This window comes from Rhinolophus hipposideros, assembly GCF_964194185.1.
Source record: "Rhinolophus hipposideros genome assembly, chromosome: 1".
NCBI classification, from domain to species: domain Eukaryota; kingdom Metazoa; phylum Chordata; class Mammalia; order Chiroptera; family Rhinolophidae; genus Rhinolophus; species Rhinolophus hipposideros.
Window position 1 is genome coordinate 75439784 of NC_138047.1, and position 18964 is coordinate 75458747.

Genomic DNA, 18964 nt, shown 5'->3' on the forward strand with positions numbered 1-18964 from the left:
AGTACATTGATCAAGCATCTACATCTTCCCTGAGGTGGTCTCCCAAATGGGACCTGTGTCCATCAGATACCCTACAAAATCTTTACAACATTATTGATTACATTCCCCAAATTATTTTTCAAAAACCCTGAGGCCATTTTGTGGTTACCGACTGTTTTCTAATCCCCTCACCTTTCCCCTTATCCCCACCCCCCCGCCCATCTAACAACCCTCAGTTTTTCCTCTTTGTCCCCAGAACTGTTTCTGATTAGTTCATTCATGTATTCTTTTCTTTAGATTCCACATATAAGTGAGATCATATGGTACTTGTCTTTCTCTTTCTGGCTTATTTCGCTTAACATAATGTTCTCTAGATCCATCCATGTTGTTGCAAATGGTAAGATTTCTTTTTTCTTTATGGCTGCATAATACTCCATTGTATAAATGTACCACAGTTTCTTAATCCACTCATCTACCGATGGGCATTTCGGTTATTTCCATGTCGTGGCTATCATGTATAGTGCTGCAATAAACATAGGAGTGTGTACCAGTTCTTTACGTAGAGGCACTGTCGGTCCTCTTTTCCATATGTAGCAACAATGGGCTGCCTATGGAAAAACAGAAATTTTTTTTTTTTTTTTTTTTTTTTTTTCAAGAATCTAAATATTATGATTTTCACTTTTTATTTTTTTTTTTATTTTTTTTTTTTTTTATTAATTAATTTATTTATTAGTTTCAGGTGTACAAAACAAGGCAATACCTAGACGTTCATCATTTATATCCCTCACACTGTGAACCCCCCTCCCCCCATCCACTATCCCTCCGACCTCACACTGAACCATCACATTATATATATAAAATTATAGTTGGCATTCATTAATGTTTAGCTTCTGATGTACAATGCCATGATCAGGTATCCACAGTATCCCTGAGGTGGTCTCCCAAATAGGACGCATGTCCATCGGATACCCAACAAAATCTTTACAACATTATAGAATACCTTCCCCAAATTAATTTTCAAAAGAAAAACCCTGAAGCCATCTTGTGGTTACCAGCTGCTTCCAAATCCCTTCACCTTTCCCCTTATCCCCAACCCCCTCCCACACACCCATCTAACCACTCTCGGTTTTTTCTCTGCGTCCCCAAAACTGACTCTGATTAGTTCATTCACATAGTCTTTTCTTTAGATTCCATATATAAGTGAGATCATATGGTACTTGTCTTTCTCTTTCTGACTTATTTCACTTAACATAATGTTCTCTAGATCCATCCATGTTGCTGCAAATGATAAGATTTCTTTCTTCTTTATGGCTGCGTAATACTCCATTGTATAAATGTACCACAGCTTCTTAATCCAGTCATCTACCGATGGGCATTTTGGTTGTTTCCATATCTTGGCTATTGTGTAAAGTGCTGCAATAAACATAGGAGTGCATACAGATTTTTGAATTGGAGTTTTGGATTTCTCCGGGTAGATGCCTAGGAGTGGAATTACTGGATCATAGGGTAGTTCCATTTTCAGATTCCTGAGATACCTCCATACTGTTTTCCATAGTGGCTGCACTAATCTGCAGTCCCACCAACAGTGTACTAGCGTTCCCTTTTCTCCACATCCGCGCCAGCATTTGTTGTTTGTTGATTTATTGATAATAGCCATTTTGACTGGAGTGAGGTGGTATCTCATTGTGGTTTTTATTTGCATTTCTCTGATGGTTAGTGAGGTTGAGCATTTCTTCATATGTCTTCTTGCCTTCTGTATGTCCTTCTTAGAGAAATGTCTCCCCAAGTCCTCTGCCCATTTTTTAATTGGGTTGTTTGTTTTTTTGGAGTTGAGTTGAGTAAGTTTTTTATAGATTTGTGATATTAATCCCTTATCAGATATATCATTGGCAAATATCTTTTCCCATACAGTAGGATCCCTTTTTGTTTTATTGATGGTTTCCTTTGCTGTGAAAAAACTTTTTAGTTTGATGTAATCCCACATGTTTATTTTTTCTCTTACTTCGCTCGCGCGAGGGGATATATCAGTGAAAATCTTACTCCGGGTAATGTCCATGAAGTTTCTTCCTATATTTTCTTCTAGATATTTTATGGTTTCAGATCTTACATTTAAGTCTTTAAGCCATTTTGAATTTGTTTTTGTATATGGTGTAAGGAGGTGGTCCAGCTTCATTTTTTTGCATGTGTCCGTCCAGGTTTCCCAACACCACTTATTGAACAGACTATCTTTACCCCATCGTACATTCTTGCTTCCATTGTCGTAGATTAGATGGGCATATAGGCATGGATTTATGTCTGGACTCTCTATTCTGTTCCATTGATCTATGTATCTATTTTTATGCCAGTACCATGTTGTTTTGATTACTGTAGCCTTGTAGTATAGTTTGAAATCAGGTATCGTTATACCTCCCACTTTGTTCTTATTTCTCAAGATTGCTGAGGCTATCCGGGGTCTTTTATGGTCCCATATAAATTTTAGGATTATATGTTCTATTTCTGTGAAAAACGTCGTTGGTAGTTTGATAGGAATTGCGTTGAATATGTATATTGCCTTAGGCAGTATGGACATTTTAATTATATTAATTCTTCCTATCCATGAACATGGAATGTGTTTCCATCTATTTATGTCTTCTTTCATTTCTTTCTTCAGTGTTGTATAATTTTCTGAGTACAGATCCTTTACATCTTTGGTTAGATTTATTCCCAGATATTTTATAGTCTTTGGAGCAATTGTAAATGGAATTGTTTTTTTAATTTCTCCTTCTGCTATTTTATCATTGGTATATACAAATGCAACTGATTTCCGAATATTAATTTTATATCCTGCTACTTTACTAAATTCATCTATCAGTTCTAATAGTTTCTTGGTGGAGTCTTTAGGGTTCTCTATGTATAGTATCATATCATCTGCATATAATGATAATTTTACTTCCTCCTTACCAATTTGGATGCCTTTTATTTCTTTCTCTTGTCTGATTGCTGTGGCTAGAACTTCCAGCACTATGTTGAATAGAAGTGGAGAAAGTGGGCAACCTTGTCTTGTTCCTGATCTTAGGGGGAATGGTTTTAGCTTTTCCCCATTGAGTATGATGTTAGCTGTGGGTTTGTCATATATGGCCTTTATTATGTTAAGATATGATCCCTCTATTCCCACTTTCTTAAGGGTTTTTATCATAAAAGGTTGCTGTATTTTATCAAATGCTTTTTCTGCATCTATTGATATGATCATGTGATTTTTATTTTTCATTTTGTTAATGTGGTGTATCACATTAATTGATTTGCGGATGTTGAACCACCCCTGCATACCAGGGATGAATCCCACTTGATCATGGTGTATGATCTTTTTAATGTATTGCTGAATTCTGTTTGCTAATAATTTGTTGAGAATTTTTGCATCTATGTTCATTAGAGATATCGGCCTGTAGTTTTCTTTCTTTGTGGTGTCTTTGTCTGCTTTTGGGATCAGGGTGATAGTGGCTTCGTAAAAAGTGTTTGGGAGTCTTCCTTCCTTCTGGATTTTTTGGAAGAGCTTGAGGAGAATAGGTGATAATTCTTTTTTGAACGGAAAAACAGAAATTTGATTGGCCTTTTGCTAACTTGAATTTTTTGCCCGCGATTAGTTTAACTTTCCTTTTACTGAAATATATTGTGGGGACTTTCTTCTTCCTCCCTTCCCTTTTAATGCTCTTTTCTCCTTTCTTTTCCTTTCCTCTCCTCTTCTTTTTTCCCCCCTCTCGTTCTACCTCCATCTTCTCTATTTTATTCTCTTATTCTCTTATCTCTATTTTATTCTCTACTATGTTCTCTTATTTAGGTTTAAACTCCAGTTTCAACACGTGGTAACAATGCTTGCTTTCCCTTATGTAGAAAATTAGATAATAATATCAAACCTAGACACACGTAAAAAATGAAGCAACAAATGTAAAGGGCTTATGTGGCACAATGCCTAACTCTATATTTCGACAGAGTTATGTGGAAAATTAGGAATGCCATCAAAAACATTAGGTATGGTCAATCTCAATTGAGTGTACTTTTGTAAATCAATTATCTGGTGTCTCCTGACTGTCAGGGGAGCCCAGACAGTGCACTAACTTTTCACTAGGTTCCTCCTTTTTTCTCTTATTTTCCATCCTGGGTGGAGTCCAGCATTCTTGAAGGGGACCCCGACCAACCTGCCAGACTCTGTGAGCCTTGCTTACTGAGGACCCTCATCTAGGGTCTACCTCAAATTGGACAAACCACCTGGAATCACGAATGCACTAGCATCTTGATGAGATAGATGAAGACCATTTGATGATGCCAGCCACAACTTTCTTGTACTAGATAATTACTCTGGCTTAGATCTGACCCAACTTTACATGTCATTTCTGTTATTAAATAATGGTTTAAAAATCACAAATGTTATAAGGAATTATAAGGAAGATCAAAGAGAACAAATTGAAAAATTAAAAAAAAAAAACTCATGAATTATCTATGACCCAGATTTAACAAATGTCAAGATTTGGCCACATGTGTTTCAAATTCTTCAAAAAATTATTAAAGGTATAAATAAAATTCCTTCCCTTCCATCCTATCCTCTTCTTCCTCACCTAGAAAAAAGCTTCTCTTCCAAAGTTGGTATATATTTCTTCTAGCTTTATGTTTTATAATCTACCATATTCACATACCATCTTATGCTTTTAAAATTTGCATATGCTATCATATTGTATGTACCTCTCTGAATTATACTTTTGTCACTCAATAGTCAGATTTATGCTTAAGGATAATTTTAGATCTAAGCTATTCATTTTACAGTGTTTGCACAATAAAATCTTATCATTTGTGTGTGTGTGTGTGTGTGTGTGTGTGTGTGTATTGGACATTTTAGTTCCTTCTGGCTTTTTAAAATTACAAATAATGCTGGGAGGAACATCTTCACATATGCGTATACGCCAGGTTTCCTTGGCATATATGCAAGAATGTATATCCCAAAGTAGAATCAATGTGTCATAGGACATGTATATTGTCAGACTCCCCTTGGCATGATTTTAGATGAAGATTTCTCTCTACCACCTGGGCTGCCATGCTTGGCTGCCATTCCAAACAAAAATATAAATCAATTGGGATAAGCTATACCTGACGTGTCTTACTAGCCTAACAGCGTTGTATGATCCCTGTCATGGGTCACCACTTTCATGGCAGATTCATTCCTAAAGTGCCCACAGAACTAGACATTATTCACATCCTGTATGGTTAATTTCCCTTCTAAGGGTTCCTATGTCTTAATTGGATAATAATTCTACTAGATTAAAATTACTGTCACCCAGCAGGCTCTGAGAAAACAAAAACATAGTCCCTCATTTTCTTTGAGATTAGTAATCAATGAGTACCAGGTTGTTGTCTAAATGATGGATTTTGCTTACATCATGAAATAAGTCCTAAAAATAGACAAAACTCCACTTCATTGGGATTTTGTTCTCTAGTTTTAAAATTCAGTTGGTGGTTAATATTTACTGCATGTAATACAACTGGATCATAGCTAATCACTCACCCATTTGGATCTAAATGTTAATTCTTTATCAACAGACAAAGCTTTCTCAGAATGAAAAAAGTACTTGAATTTTATGGGGAAAAAAAAGAAAAACTAAGAAAAAGCTCTACACAAATGACTTTTTGGATTTGAGTTTATAGCAGCAGTTGAATGAGCATGAGCATGATTTAAAAGCATTCATCTGGGTGGGATTAAGAAGTTAATGAGTTCATCTATTCATGAATGTTTGGGAGACAGGAAGGTGGTCAAAAACAATTACGATTATTTAGAAGTATTTAAATGAATGAGTAAATAAATAACATATAACACCTTTGAGAGAGAGGTCCATGTCTGATTTATCTTTGTATTGTTTGCAGCCTCAAGTTCAATATCTTGTGCATGGGAAATGCTGAATAGCTATTGCTATGTGAATGAATTAATGAATGAACAAGTGATGCTTGAAGTGATGACAAGAGATGCATGGATTGTTTGCTTCCTCATTAGGAATAAAACTGGGAAATGGAATATTAAAATTAGAAAATAATCCTAGTGTCATAATTTACTCATTTTAAAGGCTCATTTTTGGTAGTAGTTTTGTTGATTCAAAATTAGAGAGGATATCTGTTCTGTAATATTTAAAGCTCATTTCCCAATGTAGTATTTGTTCATTTACTTAAAACTTTTGGCAAAATGCCTCCCTGACATCTATAGCATCATTTAAAAAAATGTTCTGGGGACTTAATTATAATTCTCTTTTAAGCTTTTTTGAGCTCAGCTTAGATTGTTACCTAGTCTCTTGGGTTTTGCTACTACCATGTGATAGTACATGACAGATGTTTGGATAGCTGTGACCAAGCAAATTGGTCACTTCTGTGTTTGTCTGAACCATATGCAAGAGAAAACAATGTTGAGACAGAATGCTAGAAAATGTGTAAACTAGGAAATTATTATGATGAGTTATCACCAATATTATTTCTGATGAGATAAAATAAATTTATCAGAATATGTTTGCACATAGTAAGGAAGTATTGTTTCAAGAACTGATATAAATATGTTTTTGAGTACAGATTTGTGATTCAAAATATATTTCTTCCCATGGTTACAATAAAAAGATATGGAAGCCCATCTCTGAAAGGACAGAGAGGAAGAAGAAACTTAAAAATTGAATACAATAAGAAGACAAAGGCAGACCCAGGAAATTGTGGTATTATGAAAACTAAGGATAGAGGGCATTTTTAAGGAGGGCGTGGGTCAACAATATCATTTGCTGTAGTGAGATCATGTAAGATATGGTGAGAAAGGGCTAATTGATTTAGCAATAAGGAGACCATAGATGATTTTGTTTCATTTCAGTGATGAAGTGGGGCTTGATTAAGTTAACAAGTTAGTGGTATTGAAGAAGTAGACTCAAGTACAGAAACAACACTTCAACAACTTAACTTCAAAGGCACCAGAAAGAGGGAGGTAGAGGCAATTATACAATCTCCATAAACCTCAGTTTTATTATCTACAAATTAGATACAGGAATATTTATGTAAAAAGGTTGCTGCGCAGTTTGGGCACAATGCCTTGGCAACATGTGGTGCTCAGTAAATGTGAGCTCTCACCATCATTGCCACTACTACCATCATCTTCGTTTCTAGAGGTAATTTCTAAAGTTTTGAAAAAAATATATTACCATCCTTTCAGTCATTGGTAGCACTAACTCCATTGTTCTTACCTACTACTTCAGAATTCTGGATATCAAATTTAACGACTCTATATGTATGGAAAAAGGGTGGGCAAGAGTAGATGGAGGATATGGTATAAGTTACCTGTTCACAAGAGGACCAGGGCTAGATTATGCTGTAAATCAGTACAAATCCCGTGTAAAGACTGACAAGCACAGAGAACATGTATTGCATGTTTTCCATGTGCCAGACACTCTTCTAAGCATTTCACATTTGTTTATCCTTACAACCATCCTATAGGGTAAGTGCTCTGAATACATCCTCATTAGGTGAAGCACAAGAGGACTAAGAAATTAAGTAAACATGTAGCACAATATGTGCTTTTATGTAGCTGTAGTTTGGGTCCTTTTAGGGAAACAAAGGTTTAAAAAATGTTAAAACCCGACTGAGAAAGAGAGAGAGAGAGAGAGAGAGAGAGAGAGAGAGAGAGAGAGAGAGAGAGAGAGAGAGAGAGAGAGAGAGAGAGAAAGAGGGAGAGAAAGAGGGTGAGAAAGAGGGAGAGAAAGAAGAGATTTAATGTTCTTTCTCTTCTATTTCTCTTTAATCTGTCCATGAGAGTGAGGTTCATATATTAAGTCCTAAGAGCCAATCTACTCCTGCAGTGTTTATAAATCATCCTTTCTGAATGTTCTTCAGGTCAGGCTTGGAACACTTGGTGAAGACTGCACAATTCTTCTGTCAATTGGGCAAGAGAAAGAGCTGTTGCAGCACAGTTTTTAAATGACTAAATCAGAAGTGGCTGCCTGACTTACCCTTCACCATGCACTGGTGATATAAATTGAAATAATCACTGTAAATGAACAGAGTTAGAAGCTATTGCATGTTTGGGGAAATGGGAAGGAGGTGGCTGGGATAACTATTGGCTGTGGAATTGGAAATACAATTTCACTGTGAAATATTTCCAAAGATACTGCAGGCTAAAATTTCAAAGTATCCCCAGAGGATTTAGTTTTATTACTCACACTGATGTCAGTGGGAACTGGGCAGTTATAGCCTCGGCTGCTCCCTGGAACTTTGCCTGACTACTCCTGTTTCAGCCATTAGAAATTATTTGTTTCACAGTCTCTCTCTGCGCCACCCCCATCCAAATAAACTAATGTCAAATAATTGATGTTAAGGTAATAGCAGAAAAGTCATTCCACAGAACAGCTACTAGCTCTGAACTGTCAGAGAATACAGATGATCCTCTCTTTGTGAAACAAATATTGCCTATGGAAGCAGTTCTCTACATGTGAAAGCTGATCTTTTTGACTTCCGTTATAAAATTGGAGACTCACTCTCCCAGAAAATCTCTGACAAATAAAATATAAACATATTTAAAGGTAGCAATCGTAAGACATATTGGAAACTGACTAACGTAATATATATGAAACATAAACGATGAGTTTGAAATAGTAAGACTTATTTTTGCATTTTTTTAAGTTGGCTTATACTTGAAAAGTAAATTAATCTGTTCAAATAGAAAAAAAACCACACATTTGGCTCAAAGTTTATTTCAACTTTTTTCAGTCTCCATTACTTCACATCTGTAACAGAATGTTGTCCATAGTTCTCTTTGATTAGACAGACTACGCTTCCTGGTAAAGAAAACTCCTAGATAATCATTATTGTTTTTTTCTTTTCTTTTTTTTTTTTTTAATAATAACCCTGCTTATCTGGTGGAAGGGGATGGAGAATACCCAGAAGCATATCAGGAACAACAATTTAAATTATAAGAAACAAAATTAACCATATTCACATTCTATAGTTCAACTTTATATCCTCTAAAAAAGGCATTTTGCTAAATGCTGCATTTATTTTATGGGGTTTTCATTTAATCTCAACTGAATTCCACTCCATAGATGAAGTGTTACCTTCCAGATTAAGTGAGGTCAGACCTAGTCCCAGGTTCCGTTGACTGACCTTCCCTGAACTCATCTCATTTTGAGCATTCATTTCCCTTGACTCCTCTCTAGTCTGTTTTCTTCCGCTTGCAAATTCTGATTTATATTTAACCAGTCAGCAACTGGCCAACTGTCCTCAACTCCTAACTGGTTGAAAATATTGGCCAATTAATATTACTTATTGCCACTCAAGGTGACCAGATAGAAGATACTGGCCTCTAGGGAGAACTCAGGGCTGCCTGCATGACGACCTCACCACTGATCCTTATTGCATTCTTGGGTGTGCTGATAGGACTATTTTACATTCAAGAATTGTAGAGAACTAGGAAATAGCTAGGAATTCTATTCTAGTTTATTTCTCTTGAATCTGGGCCAACCTTATGTCTGCTTAACCAATAGAATGAGAAGAAATGACTCTGTGTCTGTTCTAGGCCTAGACTTTAAAAACATTGACAGATTCAAATGCATGCTGTTGAGATTCATTCTCTTGGACACCAGCTGACATGCTGTGAGAAGCTCCAGCCACATGCACAGCATATATGCAGGTGTTCCAAATAGACCCAATTAAATCCCCAGCCTGTAACTGCTTAGCGTTACAGCTATGTTACAGCTATGTACCAGCTACATGAGTGAGCCATCTTGGATGCTTCAGCCCAGTTGAGCCATCAGATGACTGCAGCCCCAGTCAACGTCAGGTGGAAGAGAAGAAATGCCTAGCTGAGCCTGGTCAACTTGAAGAATTGTGAGAGCAAATAAAATAGTGGGTTTTTTTTTAAGCCATTTGGTTTCGGGGCTGTTCATTACACAACAGTATGTAACAGAAACAGGGATATTTGTTCAGGGACTGGAAATGTCAAGATGAGGAGAAAAAGGGTTTATGTGATGAAACCCTGTCAGTGTAGTTCTTCCCCATGTCTACAGTTTGTTTCTCATTATCTAGTACCGTATTTCCCCGAAAATAAGACCTAGCCAGATAATCAGCTCTAATATGTGTTTTGGAGCAAAAATTAATGTAAGATCTGGTGTTATAGCCAGTATTATATTATATTACATTATATTATATTATATTATATTATATTAATTATAGCTGGTATTATGTTATATTATATTATATTATATTATATTATATTATATTACATAAGACCTAGTCTTATAGTAAAATAAGATCGGATCTTATATTAATTTTTGCTCCAAAAGATGCATTAGAGCTGATTGTCTGGCTAGGTCTTATTTTTGGGGAAAGACTGTATGTTATGTCTAGTCTGATGTCTAATGAAGCACTGAGTTCTCCTTCTTTTTGGGAGTTGTCAACTACTCCCTTTGAAAGTCAGTTCTAGGTACAAGGAGGATTCTTAGGCCTGCTTAGGCTGGGCAAAAAAATTAACATTGATTCTGATATGTTTCTAAGGTTCTGCACTGAGGTTCACTTGCCAAAGCTTTCAATAAGGTGTTTCTTCTTCAGATGTTCATTATCCATATATCTCCCTCAGGGAACTTCAGGAAAGTGGCTGTGGCAGAATCAGGTTTAGATATTCATGATTCTCAGCCCTGGCCATTTTCATGCTCTTCTCATTTCCTCACAACAGTTTTCAGCTGGGCTTTTTAGAGGTAAGGAATATGTGACTGTGTATCTATTTTCCCCACTAAGCCCTGTAGCCTTCTAGAGGGCAGTAATCATGGTTTATTCATCTCTGCCTCTAGCTTCTGGAAGAGTCTTTCACACAGCCCTCAGCAGAGATTTATGGAGCAAAACTGGAGGCCAGGACATTGAAGAACACACTCAATTTATTTGTCTTCTAGCTACAGTTAACTAGGAGCCTGGCTATGTGGTGTCCTCTAACATGACTAAAACATATTAGTTAATTAATCTGAACAGACCTTTATATCGACATCTTCCTTTCCATGCCTTACACCATTTGCTGCTTGCTTTCACTTGTATTTTAGGTATAGGAACATTCACTTGTAAACCTAAGAACTACAAATTTATAAGTGTCTTTGTATTAACCACCCCTATTCTTTTAATGTCCTGACCTCACCGCCAATGAGTTCTTGAATATTTGTAGCTGCTCAACCAATGTTTTGATGTTACTTCACAAAGACTTATGTTAGCGATTCATCACTTTGAAAGTACTAAATTGAATATAAAAATATTATTAGTTTTCTGATATTTTTGTTTTCTAATCTGTATTGGGATTATTACAGTATTCTCTATTACCCTATATTCAAGGCTGTACACTTGTTAATGTTCTCTATGTGCCATTTTATACCCGTGTAATTCATTCTCACATCTAAATTTGGGTTTTATGTCATTGTTTTGATTAGAGGAAAAAAATGAAAGCGTCAATCCATACTGTAAAATCCTCATTCTTTTTAATCATCTTTTTTTATCCTTGAAGGACTTAATCCTCCATTTTTAAAAATGTACTTACCATATTATAGTTATACACTGTCAATTCAACTCTCTCATTATGTTGGTGGTTATGAACACTGCACAAAAGAAATGGTAGACTAAATGGACCCCGTTTTTGCCCAAATGTTTTCTTGATTTCACAAACCCCGGAAGCCACTCTGAAGATGTTTAGAATGGGCAGTTGGTGCTAGATATTCATTCTCTCCTTGACTCTTTGGATCCACTTTACACTTTTCTTCCCCTTCTTGCTGTGTGTAGGGGGGGAGGCTACTCTGTAAGGACTAAAACAATGAGCCCTATTGCTCTCTGGTTTCCAATTGGGTTCAGCCTATGGGAGATACTGACAGGAAGTCAGATGATGGGAATATGAAGAAGCCCTGGTATATGTCCCCCTTTTTACTTCCCTCCATCCTCGCTTCAGTATGATTCTGCCCATGGCCTTGTCCCTAGATCAAAGGCAATAGCTCTTAAGGTGACTTTCTCCCCGACAGGTATGCATCTTGCAAGTTTTTCTAAGCATGTTTTTTCCTCTTTAAGAGTTGCAGTGTCTTCTTACAGTTTCTAGCCCTGGAATGTTCACCATTCTTTCTAATTTATTTTAAGCTTGCCTATGCTTTGTTAGTCGTTTCTTCAGTAAATGATAAGATCACCCCCATTATGCCATCTCTTATCTGCCAGATATTGTGAGGGTTAAAACTACATGTATTTGTAAGGTATCCTCAATTTTTAGATGACAGAGAACTTTGAATTATATATTCCTTAAGAGAGCCATGTTGTATGAATTTAGCCAGGACTTTGGACAATATGTATGTCTGATAGTGAATATTAAAAAGCCATGAACTTACTTTTCTCCAAATCAGCATAATTGTAACCCCAGGGATGCGCCTTTTCTAACTAGTCTTTGTTGAACTTAATTTATCTGTTAATGACAAAACTACTTTTTTTTTTAAACATGGCACCTGTGCCAATCATGTTTACTCCTCTCTTCCATGATATTTCCTCTCTTTACCACTTCATGTACATTTCCCCGATTCTTGATGTCTCTGTGTGTATGTATAATCTCAGCTTTGAAGATTTTACATGATCCTGAGTATAAAATAAGAAGATTTATTTTTTCTCATTTTTAAAAATATTTAAGACCTGCTCTAGACTCATATCATAAGTCTCAGCATTGTATTCAGTCATTTGTTGACCTAAATTGTCTAGAATTTCCTAACTTCAGTAGTTACAATGCATGTTTGAGGAACTATTCTATCACTGCTTCTTCTTTTTTTTTTTTCTCCTTTCATTTGATGTCAGAGCTTTTCTTCTTTCTCCAAGTTTTAATACGCTTTTTCTGGTCTGTTTGCACTTTTCTTTGTTTTGCTGTTTTGAAGAACTTTTCTCACCCTCCTTTTTTACCCATCTGTTAAAGGGCCTGTTTCCATTACCTTTATCAAAAAACAGTGATTCTGTCCCTTTGCTATTTATTTTCAAAATTCACTATGTGGGACTTGTAACAATCTGTAACTAGGTAAAGTACAGCAAGTTTTACATAAGTTACAGAATGACCCTCATCATCCAAAGGCAGAAGCTGGGCAATTTTGTTAAACCTATATCATCATCAGTGAAAGAGAAGAATTTTAAGTCCAATTTATCTAGTTCTAAAATAATAATAAATTACATATCTGTATATCTATGTGGCTGTCTGTGAATCTATATCTCTCTATATATCTTGGTGAGCTTGTGGGACATCACATCTATTCAAAGAAACCCCAGAGTTCCCTGTTTTGGCTATGAAGTCAAACATTCACAGAATTCCAGAGAAGAGAGTTAAATTTTGGTGGAAACCTAGTCCTCCCTGGGTATTATCTTTGTGTTTCTTTTTTGATGACCTTCTAACACTTTTCTGGTCCTTTGATGAGTTTCTCTGGTTCAGACACATTATATCAGAAAAAGGTTTATCATTTATACATCATATATATACACACATACATACGTGTATATATATATATATATGTATATATATGTATATATGATGTAAACTTTGGTTTCTTTTATTATCTTTATCACTGTTATACTAGTTGATTTCAGTAATTTATAAGACTTGCATTCCTTTCCCTCATTAGGAGAAAAGAAAAGAGATATATTGTATACCCTAGGGAAGTGGTGAGTATTTGATCACATGCTATCTTTTAGCATTCTAAGTTCTTTGAATGATAGTCATTTCTAACTATAAAGGATTATATTATTATTCTACCAGAATTATAGAAACAATTTTTCCTGCAGGTAACCATTTTCCCAGCTACTCTTCACATTAGAACCTTAAGTAACAAAATGCTGGACATATATTTAAGTGCATTAGATCCATTTAAAACTGTATTTTCCCCAATCTTTGAAACCCTTATTAACACAGTAGGCTTGACATTAGAGACATTCCTAAAAGAAAAATGAGTCTATTATGTAAGTGGAATAAATCCATTTTACTATTCCAAGTCAAAACATAATGTCCATAGATTCCCATAGATTTCCTATTTTAGAAAACTAACAAGTGAATTAACATACTTATCTCAATAAGAATCCCCGTTTTCTTCTCTTTTCTCATCAAATGAAATGTGTGAATTTTAATTTAGAATATACAAAAGGGTGTTCATGGGCATTTTTACCCAGTGTTTCCAAGCTCTTCATGAGAACAACAACTCTGGACAATTGTTATTATTACTTTTAGTTTAAAGCTGCATTCCAAACCAAGAAGATTGATTCTAAGATGAGTGCTCTTTCCAGCGCACTCTAGTGAATGAGTGAAGAAAGACTAAGCCTTTCCATAAACTGTTCATTTTCACAAGGGGCTGTAAAGAGAATAACCTTCCAATTAAGCATAATTTATAATGGAAACAACTTGGGTGATGGATATTGCCCTGTGCTTCAATTTAGACGTGGTGATCTCTGCCCACTTCTCTAAATATTTTATCTTGGCACTTCCTAGAGAAGCAGGTCCAACAGGATTTTCCTGCGCTTCATTGCCAAGTCATGCTTTTGATACATAGTGATACTCCTGGAATACTTGTTTGACCTTGTTGATTTCTTCCTGATTGCAGTTTTATGTCATGATACTGTCTTAAGCAAATTTTTTTCTGTTTCTAAGTATTTCTATGTTTTGCTGTTTACACGAGCCTATATTTTAGAGTTAGAAAGATGTTGAAATATGATCCTTAATTTAAAGATTACAAATCTTTCTTCTGTTACTTCTTAGTGGCAGTTTTCTTTGTCTTCACTGAATCTACTCATAGCCTTTTCCACTGGCTCCTACTTTACCAGTTCTGAATTGTCTCATTATATTTAATGATAGTCTCAGGAAAAATTCACATACAATATTAACTCTAAGAGACAATAATCCAGACTTCTTTACAAGCCAAATTATAAATATATACTGAAACATATATTTATACCATATAATACCATGTGTCCATATAATATGGTCCGCTCTCCGCACCTAATTTCCTAGAATACAAGAATTTGATTCTCCAAAACATGGTACTCAGCTGGTTACTAGTCTTCAAAGTCCTTTTCTCAGACACCTTGCCACCTACCTTTTGAAGTTGATTTCAGCCTTATTCAATAGTACTCCAACTTTCACTTTGAAGTATTGTATCTTCAATCCATTTCCTACATGGAGTGTTTTAATTCTAGCACTTGTCATTAGTAAACTTCCTCCTTTTCTGTCATTTCTTTGACACCTCTCAGCCTCAAAAAATTTATTTTTCCTTCTAACTCCAGAGGAGAACAGAATTTCAAAATCAAATTTTAATAAAAACTAGTTCTCAGCTCTTAGGAATTCTATTTCTGGATAGAAGCACAGATTATATGTTTCTACCATAGATTGAGTTTCCTAAATTTTGAGTATGGTTAGAATGCTAACTTTTCAGTCCATGAGTTTAGTAGCTGAGAACTCTCAAAGGTATTTGTATTGGTCCAGTGCATGACAGCAGCAATACCAAGACATTGTTTTGGTGACAATCTGTTTATTCTGGGATAGGGGCATCACTTCTTTCTTCAAGCTCTGTTCCCCAGTACCCAGGCATAAATCGTAGTCTCATCCAGAGCACCTCTAACCAAACAAAAACAACACCCCAAATTTGTTCAGAAAATCAAGTATTGATTTTTAAAGTATAAAATGCACGATGAAAATCAAAGGACAGTGATAAAAAGATCTCCCAAGCCTCCTAAGGATACTGCTTGTAGGGAAGGGGAAGACTCTGAGACTTAGTACATAACTTACGATGTTTATCATGCTCAGCCTGGCACCTCCAGCTGTTTTTCACTCCCTAGAGACTAAACACTAGACTTTCAAGGCAAAGAAAAGGAAAAAGAGAGAGGATGCTATTGTAAGTTGGTAATAAGAAAAGCTAAGCTCAGCATAATATACAAACTATGTTTCCCATCGCTTGTCTTGGAGAACTGAGTTTGGCAAATATCTCAGGTCTCACGTTGGTTTTTAAATGAAATTTGACTTTGTTAGTGGGTTTTTTCCAAGATTTAGGCAGACAGTTCTTCCCCAGTTTCATGTTCTTACAAGTTCCAGAGGATGATTTTCATATGTGCTCCAAAGAGAAGCTTCCTTATTCCATAAGATCCTTTGCTTTTAGCACTGGTAAGGACAACCAGTATCCTGCAAAAACTCTCCAAGGATCTGTTCTGCACAGGAGTGGAGGTTTCATTTCAAGAAATTAGGTCAGTCTTAAATAGAAGACCTGTGGAACAGGAAGTGCTGTTTGGTAAATAATGTTTTAAGGTGGGTTTTGAGTAATAAAGTAACATGATTTGTGCAAAGGGAATAGTGACCCTGGGTGTAATACTTCATGGCCAGACCTACCTTGATATCAAGACCTTGGGTCTTATTCAACATTTAATATCCAGTTTCTTGTATGGAACTTGACATGCAGTAGAAGCTCAGTGAATTTTTGTTGACCTAATGCTCTTTTGCTTACCAGGCTTCAAGACTATCTAGGGCAGACACTTCATCCTCTATTTCATTCGTATTTCCCATAAGGCCCTATAAATTGCAGTGGCCCTATCAATAGTAGGAGCTCAAAGAATGTGACTAATAAGAGTATTGATAATTGCCAATTAGCTGAGTTAGGTTAAATAAATAGTGTGAGGGTGAAAAGTTTTTTTCCCTTGCTTTTCCAGTTTTATAAATTTAGCTTGGCAATTGGGGTAAAAAATATTCCCCAAAGATGTTTACCTTTGAGGACTAACTAGCTTTAGTAATATCCTGGACGTATCTCTGGTCTGCATTTGATATAAGCACTTGGATTCCTGAAGTCACATAGTTAATGCTTATTTCTGAAGGTACATTAAACCCTTCTCCTCTCAAATGTTTCCAAATTCTGGGAGTTTCTTATTGTCTCACAGCATACTTGAGTTTTAGGAAACCCCAGATATCATTTGGCCTAAATTCCTTTTAATGTCAATGAAGAAATTGAAGCTCAGTGTAATGAAAGGGAAATACAGAATTACCATCTATTTTATCAATCAATCAATCAATCAATCAATCAATCAAATAGTGCTGGACATTATGCTGCTCTTGATGTGTATATTATTTATTTTAAAATTTCCAGTTAACCTTTATTTTGTAGATGGATATCTATCTAACATCTTACTCCCTTGACCAAAAAGAAAATATTTAAAAACTTAATGGCATATATTCATTGATAACTATTTAAATTACTAAAGGGATTAATACACTTTTCCAGAAACCGTATAAAAATTAAGGGTGATTAAAAGACAATTAACAGAGTCAGATTTTGATTGATGTATTATTCTTTTCTCAATGTCCTTGACTCACTGTTAAGGAGCCAGCCTTAATATTCCTTTTACTCATAAAACACAATGGTATTTTAAAATTAATATGTAGAAGGCTATTGCCCAGCATAATCCATTCTTTCCTTCAATACTAACAAAACACTTACTTAATTCCAGATAGACATATACCCAATTAAAAGATTGTATTTTCAACCCTCCTTTGTATCTAGGGATGAATAGTGAGATATTAACAGAAGATGTTGGGTAAGGCTTATTAGAAAGCTTTCCCCTCACCGCTTACCCCCCCTTTTTTTTCTGTCTCGATCATGAATAAGATGACTGGAGCTCCAGAGAACACAGAGAGCATGGTTTCCTGATGGCTTTGAAGAACTGCCATCCATGCCTTAGCTGTTCACTGTTGAACTTCTTCTAGAAGAGAGAATAAATCCCATATGTGTTTAAACCACTGTTGTCATATTTCTATTACTAGCCACAGTGCCCAACTGATACACAACCTGTGACAGATTTGGAAGAGCTCATTAGTGTTTTTAAACTGTCTTCTATTGTTTTGTGGTTTCTTGATGTTGTCCAGGAGATCACCAGGGAAGAGTTGGAAAGATGGAAGGCATGATTCTCAACCCCTCTGCCCCTGTCCAATGAAAACATCTCTAATTCCATCTGTTTTATTATTTAGACATCTATGTGACATTTTATTTGAACCAAGGTCCCACAGCCTAGAGTAATTTGAAAACCACTGAGTTATAGATAAAAATTCTTATCATATAATTGCTAAAACAATCACTATGTTTTTCTTCTAAATGCTTAACATATAATAAATCATGTAATTCTCTCAATAACCCTGTGAAGTAAGTGGTATTACTATTTCCATCCTGTACACAAGGGAACCAAGGCACGGAAATTAACTTGTGCCAAATTTTATATCTTGTATGTGATGCAGCTGAGATTCTAAAATCCAACATTTGAACCACCATCCTGCCTCTCTACACATGACTACTAAATTAATGCTCGTGAAGTGTAAGTGATTTTTCTCAAATTCAAACAGAAAGTTTGTGGGAGACCTGAACCAAGTTTTCAGATCACTTAACTCTAATGTTCTTTCCAGAACACCAAGCAGAATCCTCCTTCTTGTCCTAACAATTTTTTCTATATGACACAGTAAACAAATTATAAGTCACTTTTCTAGCTGCTGCACTTGCAAATGAATGACACCATCACAAGTAAATTCAATTTTCAATTTCCTGTTTCTGTATAAAAAGTAGTTTTCCTGAACAATGTAACAGTGACACCATATTTGGCTGTAAACTTTTCTAACGCCTAGCTTTGGTTTTTAGAACATTCATATTATCTCTTTCCATATATATTAAACCTTCTATTAATCCCAGACTTTGAAAAGTTTTAAGAATTCTAGAATACAAGTCACTAAGTCTCAGCTGGTAAATTGTGTTCTTGAGACCCTATACTAACCCTACTTAAATCAAACAGCAACTAAAGATGGCTCCATTGCTACCTCTACGAATGTTTCCTCTACTAATATTTTGAAAAAAGTCTAGCCTCATGAATGTTTTCTTATAAAACCACTAAGGTGCAATATCACACAGCATACTTTCTATACATTTTTTTTTTTAAACGAGGGCACAACTCACAGTGC